Genomic DNA, 26,315 nt, shown 5'->3' with positions numbered 1-26,315 from the left:
TTTTCAGTTATTTCTTATGGGAAAACTTAATTCACATCTCGAAATAATCTAATTTCGACGCTCCTTTTGGAATGAATTAGCGTCGAGATCCGAGGCTCTACTGTATAGTTAAAACTATTTTATTATAATAAAGATGTAATTTTCCATACCATTGATTAAGAGTAGTCTGTTATAATGAGTTTAGTTACTCTAGCTCTTAGAATTTGTGACCCTTGTTATATTGAGTCTGTAGGGCTAAGTTTCATATTTATGATCATATATTTTAACAATTTGGGGGAAAAGGCTAATATTTTCCCTGCAGCTTTTTAGATGTTTGTTTAATAATTTTAATGTACAGTGTCCTTCTGTTTATTTTGGACTGGTTAGTCACAGCCTGATTAATCATACATTGTATGCTCCAGTATTTTAATAGTTGCTGAATAACCACTGGTTCCATGCAACGTAAAAACACCATACAAACAAACAATCCAGTATTTTAATAGTTATCCAACTAATTGACTTAGGCATGTTATACTCTGGTTCATGCATTTTAGGCATGTGTGGGGTGTCTCTTGTTAAGGCTTCCTTTTTGTCTGAATTACTCTCTTTAACCCGTAGTCTTTCTCGCACATATGGCATGCCAGTTCCCCTCTACAAATTATTTTTGCCTGCTTAGTATATTTGAAATTTAGCATTTAAAGAAGTTAAATGGTATTTGTCACTATTTTAACATTGATTGGGTATTTATTGTTGATAAATGTGAATTTTTGTGGCCAATTTGAGGCAAAATCAATTGAAGAACATCAGGAAAAGTAGTTTTCAAACCCTTAAGGGGTTTTGTGCCATCAGTACACCTCCCATGGTGCATTGTAGGCATTACTTAAGGTTCTTTGCAGTATCCCCTTGGGGCCCCTAACTGTTGCCTTGACCCTTCATTACTTTCACTGGTAAATATCTCCATTTGTGTTGTTTTTCACCCTCTTAATCATTGGCCTAAATTTTATATTTAACTCCAGATATTAGACCAAGGCTTTCTTCATTTCTTCTTCTTTTTTATTTTATTTTTTATTTTTTTATTTATTTATTTTTTTTTTTTTTTTTTTTTTTTTTTTTTTTTTTTTTTTTTTTTGCAGGTTCAAAAACTAACACAACCTTAGGTCAAAAACTTTTTATTAAAGGAAAACTACAGAATATATTAATTAAAATTTTTTTCATTGGAGCTTGCATTTTCAAGGACAAGGGTTGGCAATCTTCCCTGGTTATCTGCAGCAGGAACTATCCCAACTGAATTCAGACTCCAGTATAGACTCAGGCCTAGAGGAGAGAAAAATTTAAGTAACCACACACAAAAATATTTCTGCTATGGATGTTTATAATTAAAAATTGCTTGTTTAGTTATAGCATGTTTTCATTTTGTAAAATTTATTTTTCACAGACACCTGGTGCCTTGATTGTACAGAGAACTACAGTATGCTACCTAGTGGAGGGTGCACCAAAACAGCGTAGATGCCCTAGGACCTCATAACACACCAGGACAAAAATACTGAAACTTTAGGCAGCTTCAATACCTTAGGACCTCATAACACCAGGACAAAAATGCTGAAGATTTAGCATGAGCACTTATACTAACCGTAGAAAGGATTTTCCCATCTGCACAAGTATTCAGTTAAGCAGTGACCTACACATACTTGAGAGCAAGATAGTGCTCTGCATACAAAGTATATGGTTGGTTTCTTTCCTGTATGAGTTTATTGTGTCTTGAAAGCACTTGAGTGCAGAATATATATGGTTGGTTTCTTTCCTGTGTGAGTTCTCATGTGTGTTGAATGTACTTTAATACAGAAAATATATGGTTAGTTTCTTTCCTGTGTGAGTTCTCATGTGTGTTGAATTTACTTTAATACAGAAAATATATGGTTGGTTTCTTTCCTGTATGAGTTCTCATGTGTGTTGAATGTACTTCAATGCAGAAAATATATGGTTGGTTTCTTTCCTGTCCAAGTTCTCGTGTGTCTTTAAGTACTTTAATGAGTCAAGTTTTTGATGATGGGTGGGAAATTGACTTGAAATACTTAAATATTTTTTTATTTTATTTATTTTTTAGTGCTGAAAACAAAATTTCCCATCTGTCTTTATTCAAGTTTCTTGTGATAAAGTGCGGAAAGACTAAATTTACTTTCCCATCTGTCTGGAAATAAACTAGGGGACTTTTCAAGTTACCAATTTATTACTTAAACATAAATACAATAAATAGAATTTTAGTTTATGATCCTTTCAAAATTTCAATGGCAAATAAAAAATTCCAACATTTTATACTATTTTGTAGATGCAAGTGATAATTGTGAGATTTAGCATACAACTGATGATTGTTTAACACCTTTGTCATACTAACCAAAGCCGTGCGACAGTTGTTAGTGTTTGGATTAATTTTTGGCGGTATTGATGCAATTGCTTTTTGAATTGGTACTGGTTTTAGTTTTCACACTACCACCATGGTTTACCTTGGTCTATAGCATCTTTTAAATTCCTCCAAGACATTCATTTGATCTATAGACCAAAGGCTTACATATAATTCAGGCGACAACATACCAATATAAGCTACATATTAATAGCAATATTTTAAAACTTGAAACTAAGTACATTAACTGAGGAGTACACAACATTGAGCCATGTGGTATTTCTACAGAGCATGATTGTGGATAGCACATGTCCAACCGGTAGAGGGTCTCCTCCTGTTCAACTTCCTCCTCCTCTCCGATTCTCCTGCACTTGAGTACACCCGAGGCTCTGAACCACATTGCTCTCCAGGAGGAAGTAACAAAGCTGCAGTGTAAAGGGTAGTTCGTCCTAGAGTCTGGCAATTGGAGGCCAGTGATAGTATTTTTGATAAAGTGGTTCAGTGTTGTAGGTATAAGGTTCAGGATGGAGACACCCCCAGACAGTCTTGGCAGCTGTGAGGGAGAAAGACTTCATGCTGTCTATAGACATGGATGCGTACTTCCAGATTCCTATCCACCCTTTGTCCTGGAGATTCCTCCACTTCGGTCTCTGGGAGCAGGTCTTCCCGTTCAAAGTCCTTTTCTTTGGCTTGCCAACAGCTCCATAGGTGTTCACAAGGGTCTACCTTATGTCAAAGTGGGCTCATGCTCGGGATTCACCTGTTGGGATATCTTCACAACTGTCTGGTCTTGGCAAGTTCCCAGAAGAAAATGGTTTGGGACAGAGACAGTCTTTTTCCAATTTTGTCAGAGCCTAGGCATCATGATAAACCTGGAGAAGACCAATCTTTTCCCCAGAGGATGCTATACTTGGGAATGGTCATATAGTAGATACAGCATCACCCAAGGTTTTTCCGTCCAACCAGAGGTTGGAGAAAGTCAGGACTGTGGCTCCCTCCCTTTCAAGAGGGGGAGCAACCAGTGCCAGCGGTTAAATATACTTCTGACTCCAATCTTCTCTCGAAGCTGGTCCATCGTGAGTGTCTTCACATTTGATCCCTGCAGTGGAGGGCAAAGGAGTTTGGTCCCCAGCAGGAGATTCCCCCTTGGCTCCACATCCCTCTGCTGCAGAAGAAAGACGTGACTTGTGGTGGTTGGACAACCAGAACCTGACATTGAGCATTCCTCTTCATTCACCCACTCCAGATCTGCTCCTGTTCTCAGATGCCTCCTCCAATAGTGGAGCGGGTAACTTCAAAATAATAATAGGGAAAAGTGCAAATGGTGATAGAAACATGAAATTTGGCAAAATACTTTTTGACCTGTCATGAACCTTTTGCTCAAAATTTTGCCATTTGTCAGGATAGTTGATAGGTTTTCAAAATTGCTTCCGTAGGATATTTGAATATTGACTTTTATTGGTTAATCATGTTTGAATTCCTCAGTCAGTCCCAGTTTGTTAAAATATTGAAAGCAAGCCTTTACATACTTGGATACATAATTTTTGTTGCCTACAAATATGCAAGATGGCTGTCACTATATAAAAAATAGTCTGCCAAAAAGGCCAAAATAATTATTTTTTGTAGGTTAGAAATCAATTAAGTCCCACTTAATTCCTTTTCATCCTTGTTTAAAAAGAATGGTTAATTTTAACTGTAATATAGTGCAGCGTCAGTGCCCTGTTAACTATGTAATATAGTGTAGCGTCAGTGCCCTGTTAACAATGAAATATAGTGTAGCGTCAGTGCACTACCAGGGCACACTGGTTGATTCTGTAGCTGATACTCTGCATGGGGTTCAATGCTAGCTGATGGTAGATTAACTTAGTTTCCCAAATTGATAAATTTTTAATCAATTTATATTTTTCATTGCTAAAAAACCTGAAGTCTAATAGGATAAATTCCAAGTGCCAGCTGGTAACCAGTTAACACAATCAAAGATTGTAAAACAAGGAATCTGTCAGATCTGGCAACTCTGCACATACAAGGTGATAGCTGGTTAGAGACTGTGCAGTGGACCTCGTGATGTTAAAAGTCTTCCCCAACCCAGGAGTTCTATATAATATATATAGAGAAGAGAGAGAGAGAGAGAAGGGGGAGGGGGGAAATAGAGGTGGGCAGTAAAATGGTAAGACCTCGGGTTGTTAGCTATGAAAAATACAAATCCATTAAAAATTTGTCATTTATATGCGGAACAAACCTTCTGTCTTGATATAGAAGGTACAAGTAACCTAAACTGGCTGGGAGTTAAACCCACCTGACCACCCTTTCTAGAAGAACAAGCTCTGAAGGTGGTTCATTGCCCGTGAGAAGATAGATAAACCGATATCTTGACAATTCTGCCATCTCTGTTGAAATACAGTGATTTATGAGCAAATTCAACTTCATATAACAAACCATATTAGCCACAGGGGTTTGTTACCAGTCCCCACTCCCCCTTGCTAGAGAGAGAGAGAGAAAGTATTTACTATGAATAGTGGGTTTGATAATTTCACAAAAACATGGAAGCAAAACAACTAAGTATCAGTATGACTACCTTACTCACCTGTATCAGACCAGTCCAGCACGTCTTGTTTATTCCTCAACCTGCCTGTAGGAAGAAGGAAGGAACAGAAAGAAAGAGACCAGCCAACTCACTCATTCTTTCTTCCACACAATCAGCGCCTCAGCAGTGTGGTTGGTATGGTATTAGCATTCCACCTCGGTGGTCGCGGGTTCGATTCTCGGCCATTCCATTGAGGAGTGAGAGATGTGTATTTCTGGTGATTTTCTGGTGATGGAAATTTTGTTTAACACGCTCGACGTGGTTCGGAAGTCACATAAAGCCGTTGGTCCCATTGCTGAATAACCACTGGTTCCATGCAACGTAAAAGCACCATACAAACTAAAACTTCCACACAATCCATCATAAGCAAGCTACAAAATTGCTCTGAAGGGCACTGGCTGAAATTACACAACTTGTTAGGCAGCCTCTCCAAGGCCCAAGGAAAACTTGTCCAAAGACCTGTGGGCAACATCTCTTCAGTAAAATAAAGTGAACGTGGATTGACGCAACCAGGCACCAGCGTTTAAAAATTATACAAGCAAAGTTTTTCTTAAATGCCAGAGAGGAACTTGAACCTCTGACGTGCTCTAGCCTGCACAGACTCTGTGACAGAACCATCAAGAGACTAGTAAGTCTGCTTAATCGCCTCTGGTATCCAGAGAGAAATAGTGTTCTTGGAAACTTCTTTTCTGGACTGACCAATACTAACAAAAAGTACATTTAGGTTTTAAGATAGCATTGTAGGACTCTTGACAGGACATAGCAAGAGCTCTTGTAGGTCATTGTTTACAAAGTCATTCAAAGATGGAATGGAAGAAAGGGGCAAATCTATCATGCACCAAGGGATTCTGGGTCTTGGCCACGAATTCTGGGAGTGACATGGTCACAGAGCCCAACCCCTGGTATGTTTCACATTGTAACTTAGGCCATGAAGCTCCCCCACTCTTTTCAAAAAAGCCAAGGCCAACAGGAAAACTGTTTAGCGTCAAATCTGTCATGATCAATGCAAGGACTTGAATGGAGCTATAGTCAAACTTCTCAGGACAAGCAAAACATCCCATGCTGGAGGCTTTAGTTCCCTTGGAGAACAGGTCTGCTCTAAACCCCTGAACAAGATCTCTCAGGATGGAGAGATGTCCACTCCTTTCAGACGTAACACCAAACTTAATGCTGCTCTGTAGTCCCTGATATGATAGCAGAAACAGAAGGCCTGTCTCATATCTGAGAAAGATAAAAAAAATGCTATACGCTAAACAGGTTTTGAGTGGAAAGAAACCCTGTCAATGACACCAATCAGTGGGCTTCCCATTTTCCCTGGTAAACCGCTGAAGAGGACTTCCTGAGGTAACAACGTAAGCCCTGCTGCCCCCCCCCCGGAGAAAAACCTCTCGCTCGGAGGAGATACTGGAGTCTCCATCTGTGAAGAGACAGGGATTCTACCAACTGGTGAAACCTTTCGACATGAGGCTGGCAAAGAAGCTGTCACCATGGGGGAATCTCTTGGAACCTCTGACAGAAGGTCCGGGAACCATTCTGCTGGAGGCCACAGAGGAGCCACTGAAGTCATCCTGAGATTTTGAGAACTTGTTACTCTTCAAAAACTTAACGGATCAGGTGTCCTCTACCAGAGTTGAAAAAGAAATCTTAGCATAGGCCTCCCCCAAACCTGAAAGAGCCTGTCTGCCATAACCTGATGCAGAAACCATTCCATGCCCAGGATTTGGTTCCAATGACTGCTGCCTGTCAGCGACCACATTCCTCTTGCCTGGAATGTATCTGGCAGAGCTCCACAGAGTTGTCGATCACACAATAGTGTAACTCGACTCAACGAAAGGAGGTGAAGAGACACTAGACCCCCACCCTGTTTTATTCCACGATAAATGACCACCATGGTGTTGCCAAGGCATGAGAACCACCAAATGAACTTTTCCCTCGAAACACTCTGGTCAGACAAATGATTCCAGGTGGAAGGTCAATTACCTGTTTCCAGTCGCTTTTGGTACTAGGATAATCCGACTGTAAAACCCCGGAGAAGGACGCTTTACTACTAATATTGCACTCCTATTCAGTATTTTCAACACTTCCTCCTGCAGAGCTAAGAACTTCTGGGAGTCGCGAGCATATGTCTGACTAAGAAGGGGTCTGTCTGAGAGGGGGGGTAGGGGGAGAAGTTGAAGGGCAGTAGATATCCCACGTGCAGAACATCATCTACCCATTTCTATCTCCATAACTTTTGCCACTTGGCTCGCCAGGCATCCCCCTACCCGTGGTAAATGGAGAGGGAGAGGTGCCCACTATTGACGACCCGCTCTGCCCCTTCCTCTAGAGCTCCTCCCAGGCTCGTAGGGGTGGTATTGAAAGGGACTTTGCTGCTTGTTAGACTTGGCCTGTGAGGGAGATTAAGACCCCCTTGTCAAAGCAGAACTCATAGGAGATTTAACCGTTGAAGATCTCTCCTATCGCTGAGGAGGAGGAGGGCATCATGAAAGTGACTTAGATACTGCCTGATGAACTAACCTGCCTTTTGTACTATATTTGCCTGTCGCCAGTCAGTCATATTCTCAAATTCAGTTCTCTGAAACAGAAACTGCAAATCAAGGAGGATCCCCATTCCTTAGAGCTGGCAGACAGTCCACTGAGTCTCTCTTGGCCAGGAGGCGGTGGGCCAGGTAAGAAATCGCTTTAGCACTAAACTAAGGCCCCGTCCACACAGTCGAGCTTTGGTCGACAAACTTTGTCGATGTGATGTCAGAGGCGGAGAAACGGCGGGAAAAGTCAGAACTTACTGCAGTTTCTCCGCTTATGACGTCACATCGAACAAAGTTCAGCCGTGTGGACCGGGCCTAACAGTCTAGTGAGTGAGGAAGAACTCGCTAAACCTCCTTCAGACCTATCTGAAGGAAATTTGGCTATTGTGGTGGACCACAAGTCCGGCCATGGACCGTCTAGAAGATAGTAACTGCCATAGTCTCTATAGCTATGGCCTCGCGACGACAAGGAAGGACCTTCCGACCTAACCTGTCCTAGGCTAAAGAGCAATCATGTTCGGGTTAAGGTGACGCGGCATCAAATGAACAACAACAGTAGAGTAGTACTTCCTATGCCACGTGAGAGAAGGAGGAAGAAACTTACACAATCTCTTGGAACGCATAGAGCCATCTCTGTCCGAAACCAAAGCGTTTACAGGTTGCAAGATTGACTGAGCATGACCCGAAAGGGAAGTTCAAAAGAAGTCCTAGAAACTTTTCTGGCACCCAGGAAGGCCTCTATACCCCGGGGGGGGTGACAAGACTGAGCCTGATTGTTGAACTTGCAAATGAGATCAACAACCTCCGCGAAGGAAGACAAATTCTCAAGTGTCTCTTTCCTGCTCTGGCAATGGTGACCAGCGAGATGAAGGCAGCGGCTTGGCACTATCGTCCTCCGTTTGTAACAACACTGGTGAAGCTTCCTGGGAAGCCTGGCATCCTGGACATTATTGGCCAGAGAGTGGTCTCAAACTCAGATCCTGCAACTCAAGGTTCCCAAATGTCATCATGCAACAACACTTGTGCACAGTCCTGGCTCAAACAGTGTACAGGCTTGTGTGAAGAACCATGACAAGTCTACATGTCCGTGAGATGCCAACCGAGCACAGTCAAGACGAGGAACGTCGCCAAAGAGAGCTACTTGAAGGAGATTGACTTAAGGTTAAGGACTTTTCCAGCAGAACAAAAAAACATGTCTGCGGGTCAGGGAAGCCTCACATTCCCGACTGTCAACAGCAGTCTTGTTGAGCGAAGAATCCTTAGACGCAGCTTGACCCACCTCAGTCTCTGCAACCTTCGACCTTCTATTTGGCACCTTATCGTCCTTCCACCGATGTAATGGAACAGAACAGTTGAAGAGAGAGTAGCACCTCCGATGGCCATGTCCGCATATGGAAAGTGAAGAAACGCACTTATTATGCTCACTACTCATACTGTCACTAACACGTTCATGAGAAGGAGAGACAGCCGTGAAGAGAAGATGATGATGTGTTAAACGCATGCATAGGAGAGAGAGAGCTATGCATCGAAGAACACGAACGTGAGGGAGAAACACGACCTTGTTGGGTAGATGGCGAAGCACTCCTCTCACTTGCACAAACATGGACGTGAAAGGGGGAGACATGGTCATGAGAGGCAGGAGGCAATGCACTCTCTCTGCTCGCAGAAGACGAGGCTACAAAGTCCTTGGTCCGTCTGACACGATGGCGAGGCGGTGATGGAGAAGGAGAGAGGCCCCTTCCTACGAGGTTTCTTAGCAGGAGGTGGAGAAGAGACCTTACATTTATGACTCTTCTTTGTGGAGAAGGCTGAAAACCTCTTCCAAAACAGAGTCCAGCCTCTTGAAGACCGCTTGAAACTGCCTTGGATGGCCCAGCGAGAAAGGACTATGACGTCATATCGGGAAGAGATGATGTCATAGCGACAGGAGGATGAGCGGCCACCACATCTGACGTCATAGGCTAAGAGGATGCTGGGAGTGACATCACGACATCTCTAAGACTAGCATTAGTTGATGGCCTCGCTGGCAAAGCGGTAAGGCGCCACCCAGAGAGTTGGCTAGGCTCTACGAGGTGGCAGCACACGAGAGCCAGTGTAGAGGAGTCCTGAGGAAGGTATGAGTGCAGAGGGGACTATGTGCCTCCAAGAAATGTGACAACAGCCCATCCAAGAAAGGTGAACCTCTGTAGCCCAAGCGACACCCAAACAGCCGCCATTTTGGATGACTGAACCTGAAACTAAGAAATTTTGGATGACTGAACCTGAAACTAAGAGAATTGGAACCCAAGGGAGAGGGGGGCTACATTAAACATAAACAATAACATCCACTGAGAGCGATTGCTGGAGAGAGAGAGAGCAGACAAATTGTCCAGACAAGAAAATCCCTCCCAAGAAGAGACAAAAAAACTCTGATGTTCCCTCTTCAGCTAGATTTCTAGCGTTTGTTTACATCAGGTCATATCAGGAGTCTAATTTCAATTTCTACAAAGATGTGCTGCAGAAACTCATTCCTTTCTTCTTTGCCCTGGGCCATGTACATAATGCAGGTGGTGTGGGAATTAGATAAATGATGGTCAGTGGACTGTAAATTTAATAGATAGGGGTAACACAGTTTCTATACTCAGAAGAATCTAGTGCACTGAATTCAGTTAATACAAAACAACTTTGCAGCCTAGCCTATACTGAAAATATTCACTTGCCTTACCTTAAGAGAAGAATAGGACAGCTTAGGACACTTTACACTTTGATAAAAGCTAATTCTTCTTACCCAAGCTGCAAAAGAAAGAATTAAAGCAACACAACTTTTCCTAGAACTTGAATGATACTGGGCTAAGACAGACCTGATTTTAATAACATAAAAGGAAAGGAAAATATTTCAAAGTTTCAAAATGTAACTTAATTTAATTCAATACAGTAACATGAAGATTTTATCAAATAAAATAGTCTAGGGGAACACAAGTTGGTTCAACCTAGCCTAGCTTGAAACTTGGTACAACTTACTTGGTGGCCTTAGTCCCCCAGCCTTGTAAGCAGATACAGTAAGCCTCACCTATTCAATTTACCAAAATGGACTTTGTCTTAATACTAATCTTTCAACTAACCACTGCACAAAAATTTGCACGGATAGAAATTGAAGTACATTCTAAATCTAAGCTAGCCTAAAGCTTGGGTCATAAGTACCTTACCTTGCGCTTTGGGTCACCTAAATTGGCCTACCTACAAGGCTATGACGTAAATTATTATAATAAATTATAAAGGAGGGCTTATCTGCACTACTGTTAGGCTGAAAGATGACTCACTCCAGGTTGGCTTAGATTCGTATAGTAAATTCTTCGACTATTAGCCAAGAGTGGGCCTCGGAATCACATCACTCTTCCAGCTCAATCTTCCCTCCAAAACTCAGAAAAAAAACTGCTCCTTCCGACAGCATCCCCCTCAGTGAGATCACCTAGACATGGTGAGGGGGGGCTCTTGAACCCCTGGAATTTGTTACCGGGGTTGAGTTTTTTGAAAAATTTCACTGCTTAGGGGTTTGCATTCAAAGCTAATTGTGGGAGTTGTGGTGGTTGAGTTGCCACCTGATATGGTTTGGACCTAAGAGATAGTATGGAATTTTCTTATTGCCATCTTGAGAGCAAGGTAGTTTCCATTCCCTTTGGAAATATAAAACTACGGAAAGTACTTGCTAATAAGAGCTGTTAATGAAACCCAAGCAATTTTATTATCTTAATTTTAAACTTAAACCAAAAGTGGAAAAGTGGAAATATCAATGAATATGTGGATCACATAGAATCTTTTAACACACTGATGGTATCACATAGAATCTTTTAACACACTGAAAGGCGTAGTATACTCAAAAGCCCTGCATGTTTGTGAAGAGATTCTCCATCGATGTCCTCTTTGTGTATCCCACATAAAAAAAACTAGGAGGGGATGCAGCAATCCTTTTAACCTTCTCCAGTTACATACCTGATACTATCACTGTTGGCCATGAGAGGATGCTGGTTAAAAGATATAAAAGAAATCCTAAACAGTGTCGCAAATGTTTTGAATATGGCCACATTCAAAACTTGTGAAACAAGAAAAGATGTGTGCGCATTGCGGAGAATGATAATTTTGATGATTGCGAAGCAGCCCAAAACTTTTCAATGTAGGGGTAATCACTCCAAATTAGGTAGGCTTGCCTCCGATACAGATTTGAAGATGTAATGGCAGTAGTGATAATGAACATAGCAAATGCGAGCCAAAGCATGTGATAATGGGGGGGGGGGGGGGGGGGGTTGGCAAACAAGAGTGCCAACTCTACCTATGCTTCAGTAATAAAACTTACGAAAAAATGCCAGCAATGTATGGCAACTAATAACTGCATCTGATAGTAGACGTCACACACCTGCTACTCCTCGGACTGGAAATAATGAAAATCCCAAATCTGTCAAGAAATTTTCATCGGCTTGTGCCTTGGAGTTCAACAACAAAACTTTTACTTCCAGAAGTACAGAAAACTCACTTCCCGAAGACAATACAAAGGTGACAAGCGCCTCGGTGGCGTGGTTGGTATGGTGTTGGCGTCCCATGTCGGTAGTTGCGTGTTCGATTCTTTGCCATTCCATTGACGAGCAAGAGACTTGTATTTTTGGTGGTTCGGAAGTCATGTAAAGCCGTTAGTCCCGTTGCTGAATAACCACTATTTCCATGCAACGTAAAAGCACCTTGCAAACAAACTATACAAAGGTGACAATATGATAGTTGCAGGCTCGCCTCAAAAAAATAAAAAAATATCGGGGGGAACCTGTTCCAAAAATACTTCCAACAAGAATAAGCCAAGGGAGCAAGCCCAATTAGATAAGAGCTAATTTGGATCCATCAATTCTCACAGCCACAAACAAAAAGGAAAACAAAACTATAATTACAACCACCAAGAAGCGCACAAGAAATACATCCCCAAATAATGATAGGTTTAAAATAAAAACTTCTAATGGGTTCAGTGTTTTGGAAGAGAGATCTCCGCCTAGAAAGGTGGTTCCAAAAGCAGTTTCAGCCCAAAAAGTAAGTTCTGATCAGGTCAGGTCTCAAAGCTTGTACAGAAGACCTTAGTCTTAATTCATGAATTCAGTCCAGGGATTATATGCCTGCAGGAGACTATGTTAGGCAACTCTCCTTATAATCCTGGACTATATTCAATATTTAACTTTCTCCCTCAAATGGTGGTCAGGCCAATGGAGCTGCTGCAATTATTGTTAATCTGCAGCACTCCATAATACAATTAAATATAACTCTACAAGCTATTGCTACTTGTCATCTTAGAAAGAGAAAATAACAGTCTGCTCCTTATACCTTCCACCAGATCTTGGTTTTAACAGTGAAGATATTCAAACCTTAATAAACCAACTTCCAGCTCCTTTACTTCAAGGAGATTTTAATGCCCACAACCCCCTTTGGGGAAGTCAGTTTCTAGACAGTAAATTAATTGAAGACCTAATTGATAGGAATGATGTTGCCCTATATAATAATGGGTCAAGCACCTCAGTGGCGTGATTGTTGGTTTGGTGTTTGTCTCCTCGGTGATCGCTTGTTCGATTCTCGGCCATTGGTTTGGTGTGTTTGTGTCTCTCCTCGTCGTTGTTCGATTCTCGGCCATTGGTTTGGTCGTTTGTCTCTCGGTGGTTGCTTGTTCGATTCTCGGCCATTGGTTTGGTGTTTGTCTCTCTCCTCGGTGGTCACTTGTTCAATTCTCGGCCATTCCATGAGGAGTGAGAGAAGTGTATTTTCTGGTGATAGAAGTTCACTCTCGACATGGTTCGGACGTCACTTTAAGTGGTTGGTCCCGTTGCTGAATAACCACTGGTTCCATGCAACTTAAAAACCCCATACAGTCAATCAATAATAATGGGTCAATGACTTTCCACAGCATTCAAGATCCTCAATTCTCTGCATTGGACCTTAGTATCTCTTCAACAAGGATTCACCTTGATTTTAGTTGGTCTGTTAACAAAAATTTAAGTGTGAGTGATCATTACTCGATCCATTTGAAATATCCTGTGAATGGTTCATCTGAAGTTTTACCAAAGTGGAAGGTAGAGGATGTAGAGTGGGATAAATTCAGCAAGGACATCAAACTAGATAAAGGAGTTTGAGTCATTTCATGCTCATCTATAGATGCTTATGATTACTATTGAATCTACTCTGAAGAGTTCTGAAGGATCGATTCCCAAAACAAAAGGCGAACCTCTTAGACCTGCAGTTCCCTGGTGGAATAAGACTAGTGGTATTCTAAGAAAAGTTAATAGGAAGTGGCTCTCCTCAGTCTAAATCTATGAACGTGCTTTAGCCAAGCAACAGCGCTTTTGTAAGAGCCAAAAGAGAAAGTTGGCTTTACTATATTAATGGAATAAACTCAGACTCCACTGAAAGTGGTGTGGCGCAAAAAATAAGAAAAAGTGAGTGGGAAAATTTTGTTGTCTCGCATTACCTCATTAAAAATAAATGACACTGATCACAGCGCCCATTGAAGTTGCCAGTGAGCTAGGAAAACACTTCTGAGGTTTCCACTGCCAACAATTATTCTCGAGAATTTCAAATATTAGGAATTCTGGAATTCGATTCAGGAAAATCTAAACCATACAACAACAGGTTTTCCTTGAGAGAATTATGGGAGGCGCTCTCCTCTAGTGAATCCACAACTCCAGGTGAGGATACAATCATATATGAAATGCTTAAATACCTCCCAGATGATGCCATAAAATCTTTACTCAAGATTTTAAACAAAATATGGTAAACTGGAATTTTACCCAATGACTGGGAAATATCCATAGTTCCTATTAAAAAGCCTAATAAAGATGCTTTCCTAGCCACCATCTATATACCAATAGCTCTTACCAGCTGTGTGAGTAAGCTGATGGAGAAAATTATAAATACTAGACTAATTTGGCACTTAGAAACTAAAGGATTAATATAATAATTTCAATTTGGTTTCAGGAAAAACCTCTCCACCCTTAAACCCTTGCTAAGGCTGACCAACCAAATCCAGCAAGGATTCGCCAAACAATGTCAGACCATCGGAGCAGAATTGGCACCATGAAACGATTGCACAAGATGGGCATATGTGGAAGAATGATTAGATTTATATATTCCTTTTTAACTGACAGATTTTTTAAGGTAAAAGTGGGAAACTTTCTCCCAACCTCTTGTGCAGGAGGAAGGAGTTCACTAAGGAAACGTTTTAAGTGTAACACTTTTCAGTGGCAATAAAGTGTGGTTGAAAAAATTTTGCCTCCTGTTAAATGCTCACTTTGTTGATGACCTTGGAATATACTGCACAGGGTATGATTCATTGTCAGTAAGTAAACATCTGCAAAGGTCTATTAATGCAATTATATACTAAGTGGCTGATGAGAATGGTTTTAAATTCTCCTCTTCCAAAACAGTTGCAGTAAGATTTACCAGGTGCCGGCGTGTGAAAGAAGTTCCCACACTTGGTTTAAAAGGATCTATCATTCCTTATGAAAATGAAGTAAAATTTCTGGGGATGATTATTGACCACAAGTTAACATGGGCCAGCCACATAAATGCCCTAAAGATTATGCAAAAGATCTAAATATTTTAAAGGTGGTTTCTGGTTTTAGTTTGAGGGGGCGGGGCGGCTAATAAGAAATCCCTTTTGAGGCTATATGACTCGCTGTGTCGTTCCAAGCTAGACTATGGCTGTCGGATCTATTCCTCAGCTTGTAAAACCAAGCTAAAGGAATTGGATGTTGTATAGAACATGGAGTTGTGAATATGCTCAAGGGCTTTTAGATCTGTTAAAAGCATTATGTCGACACAGATCATCTTCCCCTTGATCTAAGAACTAAGAAGGCTAGGGTTGCGATACAAGGCTAGAATGAAAAGTGCTCCCAAAAATCCCTCCTTTCAGGGAAAAAGACTCGCGGCTCTGGTACAAGAGCTTCTAAACCATTCCAAATTCGACTGAACGAGGATGTTAGGGATAACCATCTCAAATCCCAGAAAGTCCTGGAAGTAAAACATACTGTAAATCCTCCATGGCTTATTTCTGAAGCATTAGTACGCAAGAAATCGTTTAAGATAAAGGACTGAACTGAAGAAGAGATTTGAGGAAAATTCTTAAAGAATGACGTTATCCATACCAATTATGTGAAGATTTATACAGATGGATCAAAGTCAGGTAGTGGTGTTGTGTGTGCTGTTATCCTTGGTGATACAGCATATACAGCTAAATTACCTGACTCCATCAATATTTACATCCGAATTAACAGCCGTAGTCTCTGCCCTAGATTTAGTTCTTTAAAGCAGTGACCCTAATTTTGTCATACTAGGATTCTAAAAGCACTTTAGAAGCTATTGAAAACTTTAATAGCTTTCATCCATTAATTCAAAAAGTTCAGGAGTCGCTTTTTCGTAGATATTGTGCGAAAGTCAGTCTCTTTCTGTTAGGTCCTCTCTCACGTGGGGATTCACGGAAACGAGACTGCAGATGGAAGCGAAAGCTGCTAGAGTTTTACCTGAAACAACTTTCAGAAAAGGGCCTCATACAGACCTTAGAGGTCCTATTAGGTCTTATGTATTAAGTAAATGGCAAGAAAGGTGGACTTCTCTTCTTGCCAATAATACTAAGTATAGAAATATTAGGAAAAATATACTGTCATGGCCTTCGTCATTCCAGCCTGACAGACTGAGAGAGGTTATTTTAACGAGATTAAGGATTGGGCACACTTATTTGACCTATCAGTTTATTTTAGAAGGAAGCAGCCCACCAGTGTGTGCTTACTGTAACAAGATACTAACAGTGGAGCACATTCTGATGGTTTGTCCCAGATATTATAACCAAAGGGAAAAATTTTTCCAGGGTAAATCCCTCTTGAATATCTTGGGAGATGAAGTAGATATTTCTGCTCTCATCTCCTTTTTAAGTAAAAGTATATCTCAGTTTTACCAGACCACTGAGCTGATTAATAGCTCTCCTAGGGCTGGCCCAAAGGATTAGATATTTTTACGTGGCTAGGAACCAATTGGTCACCTAGCAATGGGACCTACAGCTTATTGTGGGATCCGAACCACATTATATCGAGAAATTAATTTCTATCACAGAAATATTCCACGGTGGCAGAGCTAGAGCGGGGAATCGAACTTCAGACCACTGGATTGGCAGCCAAGAGCGAAAACCACTCGTCAACGAGAACTATCCTTTTTAAAGTATACAAATTTTTAATACTTTAGTTAATTTTATATATATATATACCTATATATATATATATATATATATATATATATATATATATATATATATATATATCTATATCTATATCTATCTATCAATCAATCAATCATATATCATACAGATTTTTCAAGAAACTATTTTTAATATATATTATGTCATTCATTAAACTTCATATTTTTATTTTATTTATTGGTCACACCTAATTTATTAATTTCTTTCACTAAGTCATTAATTCATTTACCATAATTCAATTGATTTAATTTCTTTCATTATGGCGCTGAATGGCCCTCTTGGCCCTATAGTGCCGTGTTTTGTTTGTTTGTATGGTGCTTTTACGTTGCATGGAACCAGTGGTTATTCAGCAACGGAACAACAACGGCTTTACGAGACTTTCGAACCACGTCGAGAGTGACTTCTACCACCAGAAATACACTCTCTCACTCCTCAACGGAATGGCCGAGAATCGAACCCGCGACCACCGAGGTGGAACACTAATACCATACCAACTATGCTGCTGTGCCTGGGCTTTAGCCTTAAATATCATCCATCCATCCATCCATTACTTCGGGCAACCGTATATAACACGTCTTTTGTTTTGTTTTGAAAAGTTCTCCAGCCTAATGTCAGTAATTTACTCAAGCAAAAGGAATAAGGGGGAAAACGAGACCCAATAGAAAATTTAAATGAAAATAAGTCACCAAACATAATACAATAAAAAAAGGGGGAAAAAAGGGGAAAAAAAGGGAAAGGAGAAACAAATCTCTCTCAACGTAATTTTCGTTCATAACGAACGATCCTGAACAGATTGCTCACCTGCGAGGAATTACTCGCACCTACACTGAATGACAATACAATGACCTGACACCACTAAACAGTAATACGTAGTTAACATCAATCACCAAAGCCAAACTAAAACACAAAACAAAGCTGCAGAAACTCAAACTTGAATGATGAAACATCTCGCAGCACAAAGCAACCTTCTAACTGATGATCCACAGACCACTACTACAAGAGAAAAAAAAGCAAAACATAACACTGAACTTGTCAAAACTCGACAGGCGGTTTTCAATTCATTTGAGAGACATGGAGGCTCTCCAAAACGACACATATGGTTGGTATGGTATTAGTGCTCCACCTCGGTGGTCGCGGGTTCGATTCTTGGCCATTCCATTGAGGAGTGAGAGATGTGTATTTCTGGTGATAGAAGTTCACTCTCGACGTGGTTCGCAAGTCACGTAAAGCCGTTGGTCCCGTTGCTGAATAACCACTGGTTCCATGCAACGTAAAAGCACCATACAACAACAAAAGTAAATTTCACTGTCCATAAAAATCACTGCCTTTTTCTTCAATGGCTATAGACCAAGTGCACGAGCAAAACCGCAAAGTGATTAATGGTGCAAAAACTGGTAATTGGGCCAGCTTCCTCAGGGATGACCAGAACAAAACTGAACTCTGTATATTTGGCAAACATTCGTTTCATCTCAAGCCAATGATACAACATGCATTATTGTCACCAAAGGGATGCTACACTTGTAGCAAAGCTGAACAGGACTACTGTGGACCTACAAGGCTGTACTCACGATGAGGCAGATACTCAAGTCTTTTGCATACTGCATATGCTGTAAAGCATGAAGATATTTCAAGTGCAATCATGTGTGGTTCAGACACTGACATGTCATCATAGCAGCATCCAGCATGGAGAAATTATGGATTAAATTCTGAATTCTGAAGAGGAAAAGACAAGGTGGGTACCTATCCATGAAATTGCAGCAGCCATGGGTCCTAAAGCCTAAGCCCTTCCCTTTTTCCATGCATTTAGTGGGTGTGACAGTGTCTGCCTTTCATGGAAAGGGGCAGAAGTCTGCTTGGCAAACATGGACTGTTTCAGCATACCACACCCACCTTCACCAAACTTGAAGTTCAACACCACTAGCTGTAGAAGGTGAAGACCAGCAAATCATTGAAGAGTTTGTGGTGTTTAATGTATGACAGAAGCAGTTCGCATAAAAAGGTAAAGCTGATGGTCCCGTTGCTGAATAACCACTGGTTCCAGGCAATGTAAAAAAACACCATACAAACAAACATTTCATATAAAGATGTATGTAAATGAGGCTAGACTTGATCTCTTTGCAAGGAAGCAAAGAGCTTATTGCTGGTCTTAGAGACCATTGCAAAAGAGCTGCCTTTCAAGCAGGGCACATTTGAACGAAGTCTTTAGTATGTCATCCAGCCCCTTGCAAGAGAGCTGCCTTTCCAAGCAGGCACATTGGAGCCAATCAAGTATGTTGCCCCGTCCAAGACACTGGGGATGGCAACAGATTGGTGGTGCCTGTTTTCCATATTGGACAGATTTGCCAGTAGTAGCAAAATCTTGCCAAGGATTGAGTAAGTGTGGCTGCAAGAAGGAAGGGGAAAATTAGTTATTGGTATTTTTCCAGATTGGCATTTATTTCTTTGTGTCACGGCTTGTGTTAAGGGGAGGAAGGTCTGGGATTGAGGGATGGGAAAATAGGTTGTAGAGTTTTTCTGAATTTAACACCTCAAAAGGCTTTGGCATAGATAAGAAGAGGGGAAAAGGTATACTCAGTTTGGGCAAAGAAAGGGATGAGGGTAAAAGGAAGTTTATAGTGGTAAAGCAAAGGCAATGAGCTTCCTGTCTAGCTTCTTTCAGGGTCAATCCATGCTTGAAGTGGTTAGCAATCGCCGATTTAAACCTGTACACAAGGCAACCACAGTAGTAATAAAAACATTTGCCAGCACAACTGGGGCAAATGCGCTCTTTGGGAGTGGCAATTTCCTCAATCATGGTCAGGTGAGCCTGCAAACTGGGCAGCATGCTTATGACCTGCAAAATTTGGCTAGATGGTCAAAGCACAAGCACTTACGCATTGGTGTGGCGGATGAATATACATACTTTTGGACATGTTGACCAATGTATCTTTTGGAATGTCTTGCCTCTTGAATGTGAACTTTGCACCATTTTTTGGATATTTCCTTTTGCTCTTGTGCCTAAGTGTGTAGCATGAAAAGCCCCAACAACAGGTGGCACAGCAAAAGAGGATAGGGATGAGGAGATTTCTACAGGTTAATCTGGCTTGTGGTTTCTGAACTAGCCAAGTCAGAAAGCCCAAAAAATCAGTCGACTGATTGTGAGCAGGGTCAGTTCCCAACCCCTTAGAATTTGTTAGGTTTTTAGATTAGTCCATTCTGTGCCAGAAGTCGTAGGGAGGTTTGTCGTGTTCACCATGTAACAAATGTTATAAATGTCATCCAAGATGAGGTCCCTCCCACCAAGTAGGCCCAACTAGGGGAGGAACAATGCTGTTACCCAATGGTAACTGCCCTGGGATTCTCACCTAGATGTAAACCATACCCTCAGTGCCTTAAGGGTCATCAGTCCGTCGAGATCGGACCCATCACTTGAGTGCATGGCTTGACAAAAATTTTCCCCTTGCTCGACCATGTCGGGTATTCTATGGGCGGAATGGCATGCTATCCAACTCCACCCTCCTTCAGTGTTACAAGAGCAGTGATGACCATAGTCAATGCCATGCAAAGGTTGTCAATGAAAGAGGAATAAAGGTAGGGGAAGTTAACTAGAGGAAGAGATAAAGGTCCCACCATTTGGTTGAATCCAGAGCAGAGAGTATAGGCATAAAAGGGAATAATCTCCCTGCAATGGGTCCCTGAACTCACATTACAGTGAAGGCATGTTCCACATGAAGTTTACTTATTGCCTGTCATTAAGTGCTTCTGATGTTAGCAAAGAACTTGTATGGCTACAAACTTCTAGTTTTTCTTCATCATCATTGCCTCCAACATACTCAAAACATTTAAAACTGCCCAGATATCCCTTGAACACTGATAATACATAATGGTTTAAAAGCAAAATTTACACAGTGATAATTTTCATACATAGATTGCTACTGAATATGCTCTCTAACATCAGATAAAGGATGGGTGTGGGTAACAGATTATTGTCTAGTACATACCTTGCTAAGCAGTCAACTCTGAGGTCCTAAAAATTTAGCAACTTGTGCTTTAAGTTTCCTACAAAACAGTTGAAGCACTTCAAAAGGGGTGTACAAGATTCACAAAAGTAGTTCCTCAAGCATACTACTGTAAACTTCAACGTGTTCTATTGTAATCTTGAGTACTTGAGTACTTACCGCTTCAATATTAAATGTGCTGGAAAATGGGAAGCACACTGTAGGGCTGGCTTAGAGCACTGAACACACTCATGATTGCCAGACGACTCTGTTGGTATTATTGCTGTCTGTAGCTTACTGTGTCTCCTTTTCACAGATCCAACTCTTCCTTTATATCCAATCTGGGTGCTTGATATCTGTGAAAATAAAGAGAACTCACTAAGAAGCATTCTGAACTGTATTAGAGGCACTTTTTAATTAATGGCAAGAATACTACTGTAATTTGCTTACCAGTTTCTCTTTCTTGGGCCATGATTACACAGAATTCTTCAGAGTTTGGTTCATAGATGATCTAACGTCACTCTTAACTATGGGTAATTGTTGATGCAGGCGACTAGGACTGTGAAACCTTGTTCTTGGACGTACATGCTGTACTGAAAACATAATGTGAATTTGCATTAAATTACCAAATAGGAAAAATGGGAAAAATACAAATATTAAAAAACCGGAGCCTTCTATATATTAGTATACTTCAGTGCGACCTGAAAGAGGATGCTGAACTTGGTGACAAGGCCAGTGAAAGGGGGGGGGGGGGGGGAGGAGAATGTGTGAGTGGGGAAATACTAGTTAAATTTTCAAGTTGACAAACTTAAAACCATCACATTTTATTTAAGAGACTTGCTCTTGGGTGGGAGGTCGTCTCTGATAAATGACTGGAGATTAATACAAGCAAGGGGTGCAATGACTCCTGATACCTCCTCCTCCTCCTCCTCCTCCTAGATGCTGCTCCATGGAGAAAAAAGGTACTGTCGGCCAAAAAACTATTGGCAGAGTTTCATAATTTTCGTTCACCTGCCTGACGCACGATTCATGCCTTATTATTGATTTTTCTTTTCAAAGATGGAAGAAATCATATGTAATGACGTTAAAAAACAGTCACTGATATCTTTAGAACATTATGTTATGTTATGTGTAAAAACTATTTTCCATATAGCAAAATTGACGTGAACGAAACGAAGTGATAAAAAACGTCATATCACAACCATAGATATACATTACCAAATAGATAGGAGACACCTATCACTGGTAGTATTGCATAAAACATAATCCTTAAATTATCATTTTCAATATTAAGTTGAAGGTAGTTGAAACTATTCAATTTGTGTTAGATTTTACGGAAAAACATTGGAATCTCACAAAAAATATTATTAAATTTAAAATTTAAAAACAAAGAAAAAAAAAAAACTATATCCTAACAGTGTGAACCAGGCGACCTAACTCTATTGCTTTTGATGATATGTGCACGGGAATCTGTCAATGTGTTCATTTATCGGTCTAAGAAACATCCTCGATGAGCGAGAGACAATATTGCACTGCATTCGGTGCAAGTTCAACACCACCAGCTGTAGAAGGTGAAGACCAGCAAATCATTGAAGAGTTTGTGGTGTTTAATGTATGACAGAAGCAGTTCACATAAAAAGGTAAAGCTGATGGTCCCGTTGCTGAATAACCACTGGTTCCAGGCAACGTAAAAAAAACACCATACAAACAAACATTTTCATATAAAGATGTATAATAAGGCTAGACTTGATCCTTCTTTGCAAGGAAGCAAAAGCTTATTGCTGGTCTTAGAGACCATTGCAAAAGAGCTGCCTTTGAAGCAGGGCACATTTGGACGAAGTCTTTAGTATGTCACCCAGTCCTTGCAAGAGAGCTGCCTTTCAAGCAGGGCACATTTGGAGCCAATCAAGTATGTTGCCCCGTCCAAGACACTGGGGATGGCAACAGATTGGTGGTGCCTGTTTTCCATATTGGACAGATTTGCCAGTAGTAGCAAAATCTTGCCAAGGATTGAGTAAGTGTGGCTGCAAGAAGGAAGGGGAAAATTAGTTATTGGTATTTTTCCAGATTGGCATTTATTTCTTTGTGTTACGGCTTGTGTTAAGGGGAGGAAGGTCTGGGAGTGAAGGATGGGAAAATAGGTTATAGAGTTTTTCTGAATTTAACACCTCAAAAGGCTTTGGCATAGATAAGAAGAGGGGAAAAAGGTATGCCTCAGTTTGGGCAAAGAAAGGGATGAGGGTAAGAGGAAGTTTATAGTGGTAAAGCAAAGGCAATGAGCTTCCTGTCTAGCTTCATTCAGGGTCAATCCATGCTTGAAGTGGTTAGCAATCGCTGATTTAAACCTGTACACAAGGCAACCACAGTAGTAATAAAAACATATTTGCCTGCACAACTGGGGCAAATGCGCTCTTTGTGAGTGGAAATTTCCTCACTCATGGTCAGGTGAGCCTGCAAACTGGGCAGCATGCTTATGACCTGCAAAATTTGGCTAGATGGTCAAAGCACAAGCACTTACGGCATTGGTGTGGCGGATGAATATACATACTTTTGGACATGTTGACCAATGTACCTTTTTGGTTTTGGAATGTCTTGCCTCTTGAATGTGAACTTTGCACCATTTTTTGGATATTTCCTTTTGGTCTTGTGCCTAAGTGTGTAGCATGAAAAGCCTCAACAACAGGTGGCACAGCAAAAGAGGATAGGGATGAGGAGATTTCTACAGGTTAATTTGGCTTGTAGTTTCTGAACTAGCCAAGTCAGAAAGCCCAAAAAATCAGTCGACTGATTGTGAGCAGGGTCAGTTCCCAACCCCTTAGAATTTGTTAGGTGTTTAGATTAGTCCATTCTGTGCCAGAAGTCGTAGGGAGGTTTGTCGTGTTCACCATGTAACAAATGTTATAAATTTCATCCAAGATGAGGTCCCTCCCACCAAGTAGGCCCAACTAGGGGAGGAACAATGCTGTTACCCAATGGTAACTGCCCTGGGATCCTCACCTGGATGTAAACCATACCCTCAGTGCCTTAAGGGTCATCAGTCCGTCGAGATCGGACCCATCACTTGAGTGCATGGCTTGACAAAAATTTTCCCCTTGCTCGACCATGTCGGGTATTCTATGGGCGGAATGGCATGCTATCCAACTCCACCCTCCTTCAGTGTTACAAGAGCAGTGATGACCATAGTCAATGCCATGCAAAGGTTGTCAATGAAAGAGGAATAAAGGTAGGGGAAGTTAACTAGAGGAAGAAATAAAGGTCCCACCATTTGGTTGAATCCAGAGCAGAGAGTTATAGGCATAAAAAGGGAATAATCTCCCTGCAATGGGTCCCTGAACTCACATTACAGTGAAGGCCATGTTCCACATGAAGTTTACTTATTTGCTGTCATTAAGTGCTTCTGATGTTAGCAAAGAACTTGTATGGCTACAAACTTCTAGTTTTTTCTTCATCATCATTGCCTCCAACATACTCAAAACATTTAAAAACTGCCCAGATATCCCTTGAACACTGATAACATAATGGTTTAAAAGCAAAATTTACACAGTGATAATTTTCATACATAGATTGCTACTGAATTATGCTCTCTAACATCAGATAAAGGATGGGTGTGGGTAACAGATTATTGTCTAGTACATACCTTGCTAAGCAGTCAACTCTGCCCGGTCCTAAAAAATTTAGCAACTTGTTGCTTTAAGTTACTACAAAACAGCTGAAGCACTTCAAAAGGGGTGCACAAGATTCACAAAAAGTAGTTCCTCGAGCATACTACTGTAAACTTCGTCTATTGTAATCTTGAGTACTTACCGCTTCAATATTAAATGTGCTGGAAAATGGGAAACACACTGTAGGGCTGGCTTAGAGCACTGAACACACTCATGATTGCCAGACGACTCTGTTGGTATTATTGCTGTCTGTAGCTTACTGTGTCTCCTTTTCACAGATCCAACATCTTCCTTTATATCCAATCTGGGTGCTTGATATCTGTGAAAATAAAGAGAACTCACTAAGAAGCATTCTGAACTGTATTAGAGGCACTTTTTAATTAATGGCAAGAATACTACTGTAATTTGCATATGGTTAACTTTGATTGCTTACCAGTTTCTCTTTCTTGGGCCATGATTACACAGAATTCTTCAGAGTTTGGTTCATAGATGAGCTAACGTCACTCTTAACTATGGTTAATTGTTGATGCAGGCGACTAGGACTGTGAAACCTTGTTCTTGGAGTACATGCTGTACTGAAAAACATAGACGTACATGCTGTACTGAAAACATAATGTGAATTTGCATTAAATTACCAAATAGGAAAAATGGGTAAAATTAAAAATAAAATATAATAAAAACTGGAGCCTTCTATATATTAGTATACTTCAGTGCGACCTGAAAGAGGATGCTGAACTGGTGACAAGGCCAGTGAAAAGGGGGGGGGGGGGGGGGGGGGAGGAGAGATGTGTGAGTGGTAAATACTAGTTAAATTTTCAAGTTGACAAACTTAAACCATCACATTTTATTTAAGAGATTTGCTCCTTGGGTGGGAGGGTCGTCTCTGATAAATGACTGGAGATTAATACAAGCAAGGGATGCAATGACTCCTGATACCTCCTCCTCCTCCTCCTCCTCCTAGATGCTGCTCCATGGAGAAAAAGGTACTGTCGGCCAAAAAACTATTGGCAAGAGTTTCATAATTTTTTCGTTCACCTGCCTGACGCACGATTCATGCCTTATTTATTTGATTTTTCTTTTCAAAGATGGAAGAAATCTATGTAATGACGTTAAAAACAGTCACTGATATCTTTAGAACATTATGTTATGTTATTGTGTAAAAAATATTTTCCATATAGCAAAATTGACGTGAACGAAACGAAGTGATAAAAAACGTCATATCACAACCATAGATATACATTACCAAATAGATAGGAGACACCTATCACTGGTAGTATTGCATAAACATAATCCTTAAATTATCATTTCAATATTAAGTTGAGGTAGTTGAACTATTCAATTTGTTAGATTTTACGGAAAAACATTGGAATCTCACAAAATATTATTAAATTTAAAAAACAAAGAAAAAAAAACTATATCCTAACAGTGTGAACCAGGCGACCTAACTCTATTGCTTTGATGATATGTGCACGGGAATTCTGTCAATGTGTTTCATTTATCGGTAAGAAAACATCCCTCGATGAGGAGAGAGCAATTATTGCACTGCATTCGGTGCAAGTTCCTGTTGGAGAGATATCAAGAAAGCTTAATAAACCGGAGAGAATCATACAAAGATGAATAAAATTGTTTAAAGAACGGCAAAATTTAGAACATGGGCTTAGAGGTGGAACACCTCAAAGCACCACAAGAGAGCAAGTCAATACAGTTGTGTCAACGTTTGCTGAGCAACATTCATTTGTGAATTTTGAATTCTAGTGACATCGTCACGACATTGCTGAACCAGGAATCATTGACTAGCTCTACGCTTATGACTGGTGTCTGATGAATACTTTAGATGGAGAGGAAGAGATTTTTAAATCTACACTTGAAATCTTTGATAGGTGTCTAATGAATAAGCAAACTTATCTTGATGGATAGAGATTCAGTTAGGCTTACTCTTT

At 40.6% G+C, this 26,315-nt stretch overlaps 2 long non-coding RNA genes across 3 annotated transcripts in view; one reads left to right on the top strand and one right to left on the bottom strand.

Moving 5' to 3' along the window:
* LOC135196747 (uncharacterized) overlaps positions 1–26,315 on the top strand; it is an 83,678-nt gene that overhangs the window by 25,069 nt on the left and 32,294 nt on the right. The gene's annotated exons all lie outside the window — the stretch shown is intronic.
* LOC135196746 (uncharacterized) lies at positions 1,194–24,680 on the bottom strand. Of its 2 annotated transcripts, none has more exons than XR_010310447.1 (4): positions 24,518–24,679; positions 21,164–21,301; positions 20,894–21,069; positions 1,194–1,293 (listed from the first exon to the last, which is right to left on the bottom strand). It is a non-coding gene; the product is annotated as an uncharacterized LOC135196746 (long non-coding RNA). The 2 variants fall into 2 exon arrangements; XR_010310449.1 differs by lacking the exon at positions 1,194–1,293 and adding an exon at positions 10,193–10,261 and having other exon boundaries at positions 24,518–24,680.

Source organism: Macrobrachium nipponense, chromosome 18 (assembly GCF_015104395.2).
Source record: "Macrobrachium nipponense isolate FS-2020 chromosome 18, ASM1510439v2, whole genome shotgun sequence".
In the NCBI taxonomy this organism is placed as follows: domain Eukaryota; kingdom Metazoa; phylum Arthropoda; class Malacostraca; order Decapoda; family Palaemonidae; genus Macrobrachium; species Macrobrachium nipponense.
The sequence above is the reverse complement of the archived record's forward strand: the minus strand, read 5'-3'. Positions and strand labels throughout refer to the sequence as shown.